Source organism: Marmota monax, unplaced genomic scaffold (genome assembly GCF_021218885.2).
Source record: "Marmota monax isolate L192 unplaced genomic scaffold, Marmota_monax_Labrador192_F-V1.1 WCK01_AAM20220418_F8-fsc00057, whole genome shotgun sequence".
Taxonomy (NCBI): Eukaryota; Metazoa; Chordata; class Mammalia; order Rodentia; family Sciuridae; genus Marmota; species Marmota monax.
Window position 1 is genome coordinate 6,002,907 of NW_026693933.1, and position 17,468 is coordinate 6,020,374.

The window sequence follows — 17,468 nt, forward strand, 5'->3', positions numbered from 1 at the left end:
AAACTTGGACTTAAAAATGCCAAGGTCAATCAATTACAGATGTTTTCAAGTCCAAGGGAATTGCATAGCAATAAGAGAAGTGGAAGCTTTAAAAGTATGCTCCAGGCAAATACAGGAGGAAGGTAGATTGTGACACACCACACTCTCTTCTGCTTTATTGGCTTTCAACTTGGGATGAGTTTAACACACAAGTTGCATTTAGCAATTTTGGGTCATCAGACATCAGAACTTGGTGGGTATGTGGCAGCTTCTGGCAATTATTATTTGAAAGATAGGGATGCAGCTAGACATACCACAATACACAAGATAGTCCCCAATAAGAAAGAATTATCTGGCCAAAATAAAAAATAGTACTGAGTTTGAGAAACATAGTCTACTTAGAGTAATCATCCAGTAAATGTTATAACAGCTTAATTCAATGGAAGAAAATTTGTAAGTTTAACATTTATTCTACCATTCTAGAACACCCTTTGATTCATTTCCCCAGAAGGTATATCAGGTAGTAGTAGGTTGAATATAGCAGAGATCTTAAAAGAGAACCATGCATCATTTCTTTTCTCTATGCTGTATTCACTCAATAAGAAAAGAAGCCACATAGATAAGGGCTTCTCCTTTCCTATTGTATGAGCTAAAGAATATTGTTCATTAAAATGTATTTATTTCTTATAAAGTGATAGAAGTGGAGTTATTTGCCAATTAATTATTAGTCTCTTTATTTGTAAGGATTGGATATTTTAAATTATGTCAAGTTGCAGAAAACATTTACTATTGTAGATGTGATTTAAATAAATATTCATTTTTGTATTTCCTTCTAGGTTGTTCAATAAAAGCTTGCATATCCAGAGACTCAAATCAGAACGTCTTATAGAGAATGAAAGTAATATATAATTAAGTAGAAATCTACAAAAACCCAGGGTTTTGCTGACTGGCTTTATTAGAAGCAATTGTGTCCAGCATTTTCTTGTCTAACCCCCATTTCTGCCAGCAGCATCTTTTTCATGCTGGGGAATTAGCCTTCTGCTTTGAAAACATTAAAAAATAAATGTTTTGTGTTTTATCTTTTTGTGTTGCTAGGAGGAACCAAGTACATGTAAGTGTCACAAAAAATAACAATAAAATCATGAAATTTAGATTCACTTAATATTTACTATACAAACCATAGTCCAAAGTTGTTTAAAGCAAACACTTTCCCCTCTATATAGATTTGTGTTGTTCTATTTGGTGTCAGATGTGGCCATTTAAGTTTAAATTTTTACCACTTGTAACTTGATACAGTCTTAGAAGTGTTAGCAAGGGTAATTAAGCAAGAGAAAGAAATAAAGAGCCTCCAAATTGGAAAGGGAGGAATTGAATTATCTGTATTTCCAGAAGACATGATTGCATATCTAAGAAAACCTAAATTTCTCATCAAAAATGTTAGAAGTGAAAAACAAATTTAGTAAAGTTGCAGGATACAAAATCAATATGCCAAATAGTAATATTTTTACATATAAATAATGAATTTGATGAAAAAGAAATCAAAACAGCAATCTTATTCACAATAACTACAAAATAGTTAAAATATTTACAAATAAATTTAACCATGAAGTTAAAGATCTCTATACCAAAAATTAAAAACAAAACACTGAATGAAATCATACACACACACAAACACACAAATGTAAACAAATGGACAGATATTCCATTCTGAAAAAAAGATATAGAAATGGCTAAGAAATACATAAAAATACTCAGTATCACTAGTCACCAGGAAAATACAAATCAAAACCACAATGAGATATCACCTCACCTTATTTGTATAGGCAAAGATATTTTTGATAACTATCCAAAAGTATAGGCAAGAAAAGTAAAATAGACAAATGAGATTATATCAAAGGAACGTGGTTAGTCACTAGGCAGGCCTTTGTAGGTGCACATTATCAAACAGAATGGCTTTTATCAAAAAGGAAAAGTATAGACAAAGTATAGCAAAAAAACAAAAATAGCAAAATATGGCAAAGAAAAAGGAGCTTTTATACACTGTTGGGAAAAATCTGTTACTATAGTCATTATGAAAATCAGTATCAATATTCCTTTCAAAACTAAAAATAGAGCTTCCATATGATCTATCAATACCACTACTGGATACATACCCAAGGGAAACATAATCAGCATAGCAAAGAGACAACTGCATGTTTATTGCAGCACTATTCACAAGCCAACATATGGAATAAACCGAGTTGTACATAGATGGATAAATGTATAAACAAAATGTGATATGTAAACATAACAGAATATTATTCAACCATATAAAGAATGAAATTATATCATTTGAAACAACACAGGTGAAACAGGAGTTCATTATGTTAAGTAAAATAAACCATATACAGAAAGAAAAATACCATATGATCTCACTCATTTGTGGAAACTAAAAAAGTTTATCTCATGAAAGAATGGAGTGAAATTGTAGGTACTAGAGACGGGGAAGAGCAAAGAGGGGATGATGGAAAGAAGTTAGGTAAGGGGCACTAAAATGCAGTTGGACAGGGATATCAGGTTTTCCATAGCACAGTGGATAATTCTATTTTACAAGCATCTGTAATATATTTCAAAACAACAACAAATAAAAACAATATAAAAATTTCCACAACTTAAAAGTGATTATTATTTGAGAAGATAGAAGTACTTATATTACCCAGAGTTGGTAATTATACATTGTGTATATGCATCAAATTATTGTATTCTAGTCTATAAAGATGTACAAATGTCTCACTGACAAAGAAAAAATAACAGATTTTGAAAGGGAAATCAATTACAAATTCAATTCCTTAGTTACACTAACCATATTTCAAGTGCTAAAATAGTGGCTAGTGGCCACCAAATGGGCATATATACAATATTCCCTTGTCACAGAGAATTTCATTGTACAATACTCTTCTAGTACAGTGGTTTCATAGTGTATGAGGACACTGATGAGGGTCAGAGAAGACATTCCTGAGTAAGCAAAGTGCCTCTGCGTGGTCACCTGTGGCTCTGCTCAGTTCTATTGCTGTAAAAATCTCACTATATTTTCATTTAATCCATCAAAGAATTATTTGTTCAATATCTGCTATAGGTTAAGCACAATAGGTCCTGTGGTCAGAAATGAACAAAAATGTCCTTGCCTTAATAGAGGTTAAATGTGAATGTAGAAGAAGATCAGTAATACATATACAAATAAGATAAACTCATACATGCATATATACATACATATGCACATAAAATAAACAGCCATAAAATGACCACTGTTGGGTGCTATTTCAAATAGAGTTCTCAAGCAAAACCCTTCTGAAAGATGATACCTGAGTAGAGCATAAAAACAGGGAGGAGCAACTCATGCTACTAAGGCATTCCAGGCATGGGAAAAACCACGGTGGAGTTTGAATGCTAAAATGACACCGTTTAAATTTTCCTCTGGCTGCCTTGTGGGGAACAGACATACTACAAGTTTGCAAAAACAGAAGTGTGAACAGTTAAAAGAATAGCTATAAATGGGGTAGGATATAGTGATGACAGAGTGTTTTCAATGACAGGGATGACAAATGGTTCAATTAAAACAATAGATTGAATTTGAATAACAGAATTTGGTAATTAATTGAATGTAGGATATAAAGTAAAGGGAGAGGTCAAGAGTGACTCTATAGTTTTGCTTGAACAACTGAGTAGATGTCAGTGTGACATTTGCTGAGACTACAAAGGCAGAGGAGAGAAGAACTGGTTTGGGGTGAGTGTATCAGTCAAGTGATGTCTGTGGGGTATATTTAATGTGAGATACTCATTAAGTACCCAGAAGGAAATTTCAAAAGTAATTGAACATATAAGCTTGAAGATCAGAAAAGTGCTTAGAACTAATGATATAAATTTGGCTGTAAGCAACATATATATTCAAAGCTTTGCAGCTTGGTGAATAACATAAAGGGGAAAAAGGATACATTGGAAAGAGATAAACAAGGAACAAATCCTGGGATGTTCCAACTGAAGGAAATTGGAAAGAAAAGAAAAGCAAGTAAAGGAGACTAAGAAGTAACCATTAATATAAGGGAAAATTGGAATTGTGTAGTGTCCCAGAGAACGAGTGAAATTTTTGTATTAAAAAACATATAGTTATGTCAATTTCTTGTAATAAACTGAGTAAAATGAGAAGTAAAAAATTTCCCCAACATTTGACAGTGTGAGGGTTATTAATGAGATATTTCATTGGAGGATTGGAGACTAAAGCCTGCTTGGGATGACTTCAAAAGTAACCACAGAGGGTAGAATATGCAGGCAGTTAAGTATAGATACCTCTTACAAGGACCTTTTAGAGACTAAGATTTGTGACAATAACTAAAATTTATGTGGACTTTCTCCTTTTAAGAAAGGAGATATATATATGAAAAATAGTATAATTATGATTATTCATATAAGTCATGAAAGGAGATACATATATATGCTAGTTGTATGATGCAGAAGGGACGAAAAAGCAGATTATAATTCTGAGAAAAAAGATGAAGAAGACTAATCTTTGAGGCTATAAGAAACCAGAAGGACTTCATCTAAGAGCAAGTTGAAATACTAAAGTGGATAAACTTATTTCAAGACATAATACTAAAGGGTCATAAGAGAAAGATAAGATTAGTCCCCTTACCCCTCAAAGACACTATATTTAAACTGAGAGTTAATGTGATGTTTTTATCTTCTTTTACTACTTGACTTTTATTACCATTTCTATTGAGGAAATTATCTTACTACAGAAATGCCTTAACTGGGCATAGTGCTAGAAGGAGACTGATAAAAAACAAACAAACAACAACAACAACAACAAAAACAGTTTGCTGGTGTGAATTTGCTATGTTGAGCTCTGCTTGAGACAATGTAGTTCATCACCAGAACTCTGTAGACACACTGGCTTCTTTATATTACCAAGGGGCTATCAGAATAAGTACTCTTCAACTGTCATACCCTGAACTCTTATAGCATGGATATTAGTGAATCAGGAGTGGCCAAAATTCTTAAAATATGAACTCATTACTTGATTGGTTTCAGAAAAAATAACACTTAAGAGATATTAATTACTATTTTAAAAAATTTGCCTTGATGTTAACACAACATTGTCTGAGCTCATAGCTGCTGGACCAAATGTCACCCGTAATGACCAGCAATTCTCAGCTATATACACAAGTCAGCATTAGTTTGGAAGAAACAGGTCCCAGGAAAACTTAGCATATCTGTTTATGGCTTTTATTTTTATTTACTTATATGAATAATAATAATTACACTATTTTTCAGTTTGATTTTCAAAATAATCTTCTCTTAATAAAATCACTTCTTTAAAGAAGAAATTCATTATTATCTTCCTTATTTTCCTTACCAGCATGAAAATTACTTTACATATGTTCTTCAATTTAAGTATTAGATAATGAATATCATACATGTTTATTGTTAATAAACACACAACAAAGCATTTAGTAAATTAGTGCTTAATAAGTATTTGTTAGTTTAAATAGAATATGAATGATGCTTCCAAAATTAATCCCACACAAAGAGACATGCTAACTTGTGTACGTTAAGCCAAATTTTCTGATCTGAGCTATTTTCTAATTATGCCAACTTTTGCATATTATGTTGATTTCTTTCTCAAAAATATTTATCTGAACTGGATTAGAAGTGCATATTAGAGTTTGGAAACTTACTTAAGGTCACACAAGTAGTGTGTGGCAGTGATGAAATGTGTACTTGGATAGCCTGTCAGTATGTAGGGTTAGGAGAGCAGTGTAGCCATCTCCAGTTGACTCCATTGCTCTGTGCCTGTCAGTATGTAGGGTTAGGAGAGCAGTGTAGGTATTATGAATACTGTTTTATAAAAGAAGCCAGTACTCTAGTATGTGACATCCTAAAAGGAAGCAAGTAGGAGCATTTTATAAAGGGCTGTGAGAGGGCATCTAGAAAAAAGAAGTTGCTGATTTTTCCACTACAAATAATGCACTTTGACTCCAGCAATCCCCTGAAATCACTCTATCGTGATTGCTTAATTTCCATTCTGATGGACATATTTCCATTCTTACTGAATTTGACCTTAAAGTAGCACTCAATATCAAGTACCATTTCTATTTTATACCTAATGTTGATAAGTGAAGGCCACCATTCAAGTAGAATTTGGATTTTTTCTGAAAGGCTGGAGGGTTCAAAGCGTGTATCCATCCATCTTTCACTACATCTGAATATAAGATTTGGCATCTTCAATATTAGATAATGTAAAGGTCTGTATCTATACCTGTGACTTTTTGTTTTCCATAAATAATTGTAACATATGTTTCTCTTATTTGTAATTCCCTCAATTACAACATATAATAATTATTTTGTGGCCTTGTAATTCCTTATGGGATATAAAATATTGTGAAAATTTGAGCCTGAAAAACATTTTATGCTTCAATCATGAAGAGCCAATAAGGAGAAAGTATATACTGGTTAAAAAAATTAGGACGCATCAGTTTCAATGATGACACAATGTAGGATGTCAGAAATAGGGCATAACTCCTGAAGGAAAACACCAGATGTTCTCTCTGCCTTTTTTATTAAAAATATTATGAGAAACAGACAAGAAAAGATGAAATTAAGAAAACATAGAGTTATCCTAACAGGGGAAAATGTATCAATACACATTTGTGAAAATGCCTTCTTTGAGTTCCAGTTTTCTCCATACTATTCTAGGTAACATGAAACTCTGTGCTCTAGTACAGTTCTCTGAATTGAAATTAAATAAGGGATATAGTCTATAGCTGTTTTAGTCAGGTTTTTGTGCTATAATCAAAACACCTGATAAGAAAAAATTTAGAGGAGGAAATGTTTATTTGGGGCTCACATTTTCAGAGATCTCGGTCCTTAGAAGGCTGACTCCATTGCTCTGTGCCTGAAATGAAGCAGAACATCACAGTGGAAGGGTGTGGCAGAGAAAAGCAGCTGGGAACATGGCACCAGGAGAGAAGAGAGTGAGAGAGGGAAACAGCGAGGCGGCGGGGAGACTGACTCCTCTTAGCATAAACAAAATTTACACCCCAAAATTATGACTCCAATGACCCACCTCCTCCAGACACACCCTGCCTTCCCAAAGTTACCACCCAGTTAATTCTTATTAGATTAATGCATTGATTATGTTGAAATTCTCATAACCCAATCATTTCACCTCTTAATTTTCTTGCATTAGCTCATACATGTCCAAAACATAACAATAGTCTTTCCCAAATTTAATCAGAAAATTCTTATCTTTCTCCCATTCCAGCCCTATACAGTCCCAGAAACTCCTATTAACACCTTACAGTGTCTGAGGGTTTCCTGGTTTATCATTTGTAAAAGGCTGAGCCAGACTTTGAACAACCTCAAAATGCACATCTTGCTTCTAATGTTATCTATTTCAAACACATTCTCCACACTAAAGAGAAATTTCCAGAATATCCACTTTCTGGAAAAATATTTTTTGGTAAATTATTTTTGAACCCTTCAAATTATCCCCATAGTTTTAGTTAACTGCCCACTTTCTTTTGCCTGTTCTTTTCCCCCATCTTAACCTCACTTTTCCTATGGTTATCTGATTGCACACAAAGTTTTTACATATTAAATTGCTTGCAGTTTCCAAAAAAAAATTCTTTTTCTTTATACTTCATTGCCTTGCACCTGCTGGTCCCTTTATCTAGAGTGTCCTCTGTTATTGTGATATAGGAGTTCATCTTAGCACTATTGGTATATCCAACACTTTTCATAATTGTTCTTCTATGAAGAGAGGTCCTGTGAATTGGAAAGATTGTTTAGTAGCAACTCTGTCCCAACTTCTATAAGACCATGATTTGTTCCTATTGAAAAGTGGAGGCCACTTTTGTGGCTCAGTGGTAGAACTCTTGCCTGGCATATATGAGGCCCTGGTTTCCAACCTCATTTCGGCATATAAATAAATAAAAGATCCATTGACAACACACACACACACACACACACTATTTATGTGCCTTCTGTTAAACACCCATCTGTCAGCAGATCTGGTCATTTCTTTATGCTCTCCCATACATTAAGCCAAATTCTTTTATAGTAGTTAGTATACTATTTGTATTCACAGAAAAAATTTGTTCAATGTTGGAGCTAGCCATCTCCAGTGAATCCATTGGTTTGATGTGTTTTCCTTTCCAATCTCATTTTCAGTAACAAATTTCAGGATGAGAGTATTTCTACTATGAGAATTGGGAAATACTACAAATCACCTTTCTCCCCACCCCACCCAGAAAGTTATTTACTGAACATTTTCTACTGGTGCTTACTACATACCATGCTTTTTCTGCGTAGAAAAATTCATGGGACAATAGGGACACTGTGTAATCTAATAAGTTTTATTAACTAGATTGTGAACTCATAGAAAGATTGTTTTCTATTCATCTTCTATATTTGGGCACTTGATCCACAGTAGGCATTTTTAGAAAGTTAATAAAAGCATTTATTTGAACATATGTACATTATGAATGTGCAATTTCTTAAGGATCTTTCTTAAATAATGTTCTTGTACTTACTTTGATTCTAAAGTTCTCTTAGAACAATGAAATATTTTAGTAGTTATTTCAGTACTTCTAAAATTTAGTGAGCCAGCAGGGAGGCACTCTCAAGCTGTAGCAAATTTCATAGTTTAATTACAGCTATTATGAGCCTTTCAAATATTTTTTGTAATTTCTTACAATTAATTTCACCATTCCTTTCATCAGGGACTTTTGTAAACTTCCAGTCTTCCTATTGCATTCTCTTGACAATTACTCTTTTGTCCATGGCTTTTGTCTCATTTGTTCATTTCTTTTTCCTTACTCTTTTTTTTTTTGTGATCCAGACGTTTCCATCTGTGCTTTATGTTGATTTTTAAAATCCTTTATATTTTAACATGAAATTAGGACATTGTTAGAAAAGTGATTATACTTGGAAAGGAGAAGAAAGAAAAATGCAATTTGGTTTTAGGGCTGTAGCTATACCTGTGATTTTTTTTCATTAAATTATTTATTTATCCTAATTGGTTATATATGATGGCAGATTGCAATTTATTTCATATTACACGTATACAGCACAATTTTTCATATCACAAGTTCTACACAAAGTATTTTCACACCTTTTAAGTCTTCATACATGTACTAGGGTAATGATGTCCAACTCATTCCACTGTCTTTCTTACCCCTGTGCTCCTTCTCTTCCCCTCTCTCCCTTTTGTCTTATCTAAAGTTCCTCCATTCTTCCCATGCTCCCTGCCGCACCTGCAACCCCATTGTCATTAGGAGTCAGCATCCTCAAATCAAAGAAAACATTGGGCCTTTAGTTTTTTGGAATTGGCTTACCTCACTTAGCATTGCAATCTCTAACTCCATTCATTTACCTGCAAATCCCATGATTTTATTCTCTTTTAATGCTGAGTAATATTCCATTGTGTATATATACCAAAGTTTCCCTATCCATTTATCTTCTGAAGGGCATTTGGGCTGGTTCCACAATTTAGCTATTGTGAATTGTGCTGCTATAAACACTGATGTGGCTGTGTCCCTGATAGTATGCTGTTTTTAAGTCCTTTGGGTATAGACCAAGGAGTGGGATAGCTGGGTCAAATGGTGGTTCCATTCCCAGTTTTCCAAGGATTCTCCATACTGCTTTCCAGATTGGCTGCACCAATTTGCAGTCCCAACAGCAGTGTATGAGTGTGCCTTATTACCACATCCCTGCCAACACTTATTGTTGTTTGTATTCTTAATAGCTGCCATTGTGACTGGAGTGACATGAAATCGTAGATTTTTTAATTGCTTTTATTTATTTACTTTTATTTATATATAACAGCAGAATGCATTGCAATTCTTATTGCATATATAGAGCACAACTTTTCATATCTCTGGTTGTATACATTGTATATTTACACCAATTTGTATCTTCATACATGTACTTTGAATAATAATGATCATCACATTCCACCATCATTAATTACCCCATGCCTCCTCCCTTCCCCTCCAACCCCTCTGCCCTATCTAGAGTTCGTCTATTCCTCCCATGCTCCCTCTCCCTATCTCACTATGATTCAGCCTCCATATATCAAAGAAAACATTTGGCATTTTGTTTTCTGGGATTGGCTAACTTCACTTAGCATTATTTTCTCTAACTCCATCCATTTACCTGCAAATGCCATGATTTTATTCTCTTTTATTTCTGAGTAAAATTCCATTGTGTATTTATGCCACATTTTTTAAAAATCCATTCATCTACTGAAGGGCATCTAGGTTGGTTCTACAATTTAGCTATTGTGCATTGTGCTGCTATAAACATTGATGTGGCTGTGTCCCTGTAGTATGCTATTTTTAAGTCCTTTGGGTATAGACCAAGGAGAGGGATAGCTGGGGTCACATGGTGGTTCCATTCCCATTTTTTCCAAGAAATCTCCATATTGCTTTCCATATTGGCTGCACCAATTGCAGTCCCACCAGCAGTGTATGAGTGTACCTTTTCCCCCACATCCTTGCAAACACTTATTGTTGTTTGTATGCATAATACCTGCCATTCTGAGTGGAGTGAGATAAAATCTTAGTGTGGTTTTGATTTTCATTTCTTTAATTGCTAGTGATGATGAATATTTTTTCATGTGTTTGTTGATTGATTGTACATAATCTTCTGATAAATGTCTGTTCAGTTCCTTGGCCCATTTATTAATTGTTTTTTTTTTTTTTTGGTGTCTAGCTTTTTGAGTTCTTTATATACCCTAGTGATTAGTGCTCTATCTGATGTGTGAGGGGTAAAAATTTGCTCCTAGGATGTAGGCTCTCTGTTCACCTCACAGATTGTTTCTTTTGCTGAGAAGAGACTTTTTACTTTGATTCCATCCCATTTATTGATTCTTTGTTTTAATTCATTGCACTATAGGAGTCTCATTAAGGAAGTTGGGTCCTAATCCCATATGATGAAGATTAGGGCCAACTTTTTCTTCTATTAGGCGGAGAGTCTCTTTTTTAATTCCTAGGTACTTGATAAATTTTGAGTTGAGTTTTGTGCATGGTGAGAGACATGGGTTTAATTTCATTTTTTTTGCATATGGATTTCCAGTTTTCCCAGCACCATTTGTTAAAGAGGCTATCTTTTCTCCAATGTATGTTTTTGGCAACTTTGTCTAATATAAAATAATTATAATTTTGTGGGTTAGTCTCTGTGTCCTCTGTTCTGTACCATTGGTCTACCAGTCTGTTTTGGTGCCAATACCATGCTGTTTTTGTTACTATTGCTTTGTAGTATAGTTTCAGTTCTGGTATAGTGATGCCACCTGCTTCACTCTTCCTGCTAAGGATTGCTTTAGCTATTCTGGGTCTCTCATTTTGATTTTTTTGATATTCTAGGTCTCTGGTCTTTGATTTCTTTCTTTAAGGTTCTATAGTTTTCATTGTATAGATCTTTCACCTGTTTTGGTAAGTTGACTCCCAAGTATAAATTTTTTTTAGGCTATGGTAACTGGGATAGTTTTCCTCATTTCTATTTCAGATTTGTCACTGATATACAAAAATGCCATTAATTTATGTGTGTTGATTTTATATCCTGCTACTTTGCTGAATTCATATACTAGTTCTAGAAGTTTTCTGGTGAAGTTTTTGGGTCTTCTAGGTATAGAATAGTATCTTCAGCAAATAGTGCTAAGTTAAGTTCTTCTTTTCCTATACGTGTCCCTTTAATTTCTTTCGTTTAATTGCTCTGGCCAATGTTTCAATGACTATGTTAAACAAAAGTGGTGAAAGAGGGCATCATGTGTTGTTCCAGTTTTTAGAGGGAATGCATTCAATTTTTCTCTATTTAGAATGATGTTGGCCTGGGGTTTAACACAGATAGCTTTTGTGATGTTGAGATATGTTCCTTTTATACCTAGTTTTTATAGTGTTTTGAACATGAAGGGGTGTTGTATTTTGTCAAATTCTTTTTCTGCATCTAATGAGATGGTCATTTGATTCTTATCTTTGAGTCTATTGATGTGATGAATTATGTTTATTGATTTCCGTATGTTGAACCAAACTTGCATCCCTGGGATGAATCCCTCTTGATCATGGTGCACAATCTTTTTGATATGTTTTTGTATTTGATTTGCCAGAATTTTATTGAGAATATTTGCATCTATGTTCATTAGAGATATTGGTCTGAAGTTTTCTTTTTTTGATGTGTCTTTGCCTGGTTTTGGAATCAGAGTGATATTGGCCTCATAGAATGAATTTGGGAGTGTTCACTCTTTTTCTTTTTCCTGAAATAAATTGAAAGTATTCGTATTAGTTCTTCTCTAAAGGTCTTGTAGAACTTGGCTGTGTATTCATCCATTCCTGGTCTTTTTTTTGGTCAGTAGGTTTCTGATGGCATCTTCTATTTCCTTGTTTAATATTGGTCTGTTTAAATTGTGTATATCATCATAATTTAGTTTGGGCATATCATAATCCTTTAGAAATTTGTTGATGCCTTTGATATTTTCTATTTTATTGGAGTACAAATTTTCAAAATAATTTCTGATTATCTTCTGTATATCTGTAGTTTCTGTTGTGATATTTCCTTTTTCATTAAGGATGTTATTTATTTGAGTTTTTCTCTGTCCTTTTCTTCATTAGTGTGGCTAATGGTTTATCAATTTTATTTATGTTTTCAAAGAACCAACTTTTTGTTCTGTCAATTTTTTTTCAATTGTTTCTATTTCATTGACTTCAGCTCGAATTTTAATTGTTTCCTGTCTTCTACTGTTTTTAGTGTTGATTTGTTCTTTTCCTAGGGCTTTTAGATGTAATATTAGGTAACTTATTTGTTGACACTTTCTTCTTTTAAGAAATGAACTCCATGCAATGAACTTTCCTCTTAGAACTGCTTCATAGTGTCCCAGAGATTTTCATATGTTGTATCAGTGTTCTCATTTACTTCTAAGAATTTTTAAATTTCCTCCTTGATATCTTTTGCAATCCATTGTTCATGTAATAGCATATTATTTAGTCTTCAGGTGTTGGAGTAGCTTTTATTTTTATTTTATTATTGATTTCTAATTTTATTCCATTGTAGTCTGATAAAATACAGGGTAGTATCTCTACTTTTTTGTATTTACTAAGAGATGCTTTGTGGCATAATATATGGTCTATTTTAGAGAAGGATCCATGTTCAGAGAAGAAAGTGTATTCACTTGTTGATGGATAATATATTCTTTATGTAAGTTAAATCTAAGTTATTGATTGTATTATTGAGTTATATAGTTTGTTTGTTTAGCTTTTGTTGGGAAGAGCTATCCAGTGATGAAAGAGGTGTGTTAAAGCGACCCAGAATTATTGTGTTGTATTTGACTCTTGAACTTGAGCAGAGTTTGATGAACATAAATGCTCTATCGTTTGGGGCATATATATTTATATTTGCTATGTCTTGTTGATATACAGTTCCCTTAAGCAGTATGAAATGTCCATCTTTATCCCTTTTGATTAACTTTGATTGAAGTCCACTTTATTTGATATGAGGATGAAAACCCCTGCTTGTTTATGCAGAACATGTGAATGGTATATTTTATCCCACCTTTCACCTTCAGTCTGTGGACGTCTTTTCCTATGAGATGAGTCTCTTGAAGGCAGCATACTGTTGGGTCCTTTGTTTTTTAATCCAATCTATCAGCCTATGTCTCTTGATTGGTGAGTTTAGGCCATTAATATTCAAGATTATTATTGAGACATGATTTGTATTTCTAGTCATTTTTGTTTATTTTTGGTATTTAACTTGATTTGGTTTCTCCTTTGGTTGACTTTTCCTTTATTATAGTTCTTCCCTTTGCAGATTTTTGTGTTGTTTTTTATTTTCTCCTCATGGAATATTTTGCCAAGTATGTTCTGTAGTGAAGGCTTTCTTGCTGTAAATTCTTTTAACATTTTTTTTTATCATGGAAAGTTTTTATTTCATCATCAAATATGAACCTTAATTTTGCTAGATATAAATTTCTTAATTGGCATCCATTATCTTTCAGAGCTTGGTATATGTTGTTCCAGGATATCCTGGCTTTGAGGGTCTGGGTTGAAAAATCTGCTAAAAACAAACTGGTCTTACCTTATATGTAAACTAATTTTTCTCTCTTGTAGCCTTTAAAATTCTATCCTTATTCTGTATGCTAGGCATTTTCATTATAATGTGTCTTGGCATATATCTGTTGTAATTTTGTACATTTGCTCTCCTATAGGCCTTTTGTATTTTATTTTCCAATTCATTCTTCATTCTTGAGAAATTTTCTGATGTTATTTCATTGAAGAGATTGTTCATTCCTTTGGTTTGAATCTCTGAACCTTCCTCTATCCCAGTAAATCTTAAATTTGGTCTTTGGGGGTATCCCATAATTCTTGGATATTCTGTTCATGGTTTCTTACCATCTTCACTGTGAGGTCAACTTTATTTTCAAGATTGTATCTTTTCTGTTTATTGTCTGAGGTATTGTCTTCCAAGTGATCTACTCTGTTGGTGATGCTTCTATTCAGTTTTTTTTATTTGGCTTATTGTTTGTTTCATTTCAAATATTTCTGGGTTTATTTTTCAGAATCTTTATCTCTTTCTTGAAGTAATCTGTTGTTACCTATATTTTCTCTCTTATCTTTCTGTTGGTGTGATCAATGATCACTTGTATTTGTTCCCTTATCTCTTTGTTGGAGTGATTGACTTTTGCCTGTATCTGCTCACTTAGGTCATTATTTAATTCCCTGATCATTTTAGTTATGTATATTCTGAACTGGTTCTCTGGCATGTCATCTACTTCACTATCTATGGATTCTATTGTTGTAGTGTATTGGTGTGTTTGGGGCACTTTCCTCCCTTGTTTTTTCATGATGTCTATGTGACTTCCTCTCTTGAAGTATAGATCCAGGGCATTACAGCTTCTGCCCTATTATCTTATAGTGTCCCTGCAGGTTACCAATACCTCACCTTTAAGAGGGAGATCAACATTACAGCACTCAATGTACCCAATGTGCAGCCATAGATCAGTTAACTTCTATTTTTACAGTTACAGTTTTGTCACTATAATCAGAAATAATGAGTTTGGTTATCTTCTACCATGTAGTCAATAGGTTTGTGTAATGGTTTATAGTTTCTAATGGTAGAGGGGGAACTGGGGGAGTTGGCTGAGATGTTTATGAGGTAAGATGTGAGAATATAGAGGTGTTGTATTATATGACTAGTGAAAGGGTAATTCATAAGAAGTTGGCTGTTAATAGGAGAAATAAGAGAGAGGCAACTCCATGCAAGACTCCCTGTTACCTCAGCAACAGGATAACTGTTAGCACCCCATGAAGAGATACCTCTTGGGTAGCCAGGCCCACAGGGTCAGTGGTGATGTCTTACCAGGTCCTTATTGTTGTCCCTTGATAGAAGTGGCAATATTGCAGATTCATGGTAGTCACAGCCTCAAACTTATATGTACCCTGATGTTGGGCTGTTAGCCACACTTTGGTGAATAATGAACCCCTGGGTGAGGGGTGCCTCTCCATGAGGGCGTGGTGCAGGGTAGTGGGGTGGGCCTCTCTCTAGGTTATCTTATAAGCAACTTTTTTTTGGGGGGGGGTTAAATGAATTCTATTTTTTCCATTAACTTTTTCTTGTTACTGGGATAACAGGAAAAGAAAAAAAAACTTTGCTAAAGACTCTCTGAAACTTTGTGTGGAAGACCTAAGGCATGCTGAAATAGAGGTTTCTTGAGGGTGCAAGGAGCTTTACATTGGCATTTCCTGAACTTTTTCTGTATTCTTTCTGCTGTTGCTCTAGAAGACAATCTCTAGGAATGTAAATTTCTGAGAAACATTCAAAAACCACAAATTATGGAGTTGATTAATTTCAAACATGAACAGACTCTCCCTTATCATTAATTTTCTTTTCTATCATTATAGAGAATAGATCAAATGTGACTGTGGATCAAGGTAAGCAACACACAATCTTAATTCATTTCAGTTAAGCATCAGATAACAAAATAAATCTCAAATAGAAATTTCATAGTTACCTTTGCTGGAGGCAGTTTGGATTGACAATAAACTCCATTAGTGTTTGTTATAATTAGATGAGGTTAAAAGATTTATATTGTATTTTTTCTTTGCTCATTAAGAATAGTGACTATGCAAACACTCAGAATATTCAGGTATACATTTATTATAGGACTATCCATACTCTCAAGAATGGATTGTTATACACAAAAACTGTCACTGTCTCTCAAGAATGGTAAAATGAGATAGCCAGGACACAGATAAAAGTATAGATCTTAGGAGAAAAAGATCTAAAGTCCATGGCAGTTATTAGTGAGATACTAAATATCCAACAGAGTACCAGCAATAAAAAGTGGAGTGACTTTGGTGAATACAACCAGAGTAAAATCCTGTCACCCTAGCTGCAAAAGTATCAGGAACAATTGTAAGGAAAAGAGTCCTGGGGAACTCCTGATTAATAAAGTTTCAATTAAATGAGCTTTTCTTCTATCCATTTATGATAGATAGCTTGGCTCTGATTTATATCAGGAACAGAACCATAAGTTCTTGGATTGCCATACTTTTTAATTTGATATCTTATACTACCTAGATGTACGCATCTAAGATGATAAATTATATGTTCCAGAAGGCCCTGGAATACAAGCAATTACAATTCAACTTGTATGTATTGCTAAATGTTTTCAGGGCCCTTCCATCCTACTGAGGTAAGAATTCGCCATCTGTTTTGAAACCATATAAGCAGACAAAACCACATGTAGCTGACTTACATAATTCTTTCAAGGAGAGAAGAAGCCTTGGGCTGCTGAATGTCAAAATTGCTTATTTCTCAGCGTAGTTGAGTGCAGAATCAGCAGTGGTGTAACAGAGGTTTGAAGGTGAATGACTGCACAGGTCTGAAGCCAAAAGTCTGTGTAGCAGATAGTGATTAAAAAAAAAGTGTTCATATAGACCATTTGTTAAAACCAACCCCTCAGGATAATAATAGTTTCTTTCCTAAATTATCTTTGCTTACACCTACAAGTTACAAAGGACAGTGGCAATGGATTGATGATTCTGAACTGCCACTTATATTTTGCTTGCAGAAAATGGAATGGTCAAAAAGTATCAAATGACTGCTACCTCCAACTTAAGCAAAAAAATTGTCACAAGAAACAATTTCCAAATACTTTTCATCTTTACAGTTTCATTTCACAGTTACTTATTTTGTTAAAAAATAGGTTATTCATTGCCGCAGTCTGGCTGGGCACAATCAGGAGCCACTTGTCAAAAGAAACTAACTTTATTTTTAGAACCACACACGCCAAACAAAACAGCCTCTCAGGAAAAACCCTCAGAGCCTCAACTGCCACCACCGGCTTTCCACAAGCCTCTCTCTCCCACACAAGCTTCTCTCCACCTCCCACAATCCTCCTGCTCTTGAGGCCGATTGGCTGGGTCACGTGGGCGGAGCCAAAAAAGTTCCCCAATGAGCAGCTC

General features: G+C 34.2%; 1 long non-coding RNA gene across 1 annotated transcript in view; it reads right to left on the bottom strand.

The window, feature by feature from the left end:
* LOC124106011 (uncharacterized) overlaps positions 1-17,468 on the bottom strand; it is a 117,387-nt gene that overhangs the window by 21,290 nt on the left and 78,629 nt on the right. The window contains exon 2 of the long non-coding RNA XR_006855964.2: positions 16,760-16,899. This is a non-coding gene — a long non-coding RNA (uncharacterized LOC124106011). The remainder of the gene's footprint in view (positions 1-16,759; positions 16,900-17,468) is intronic.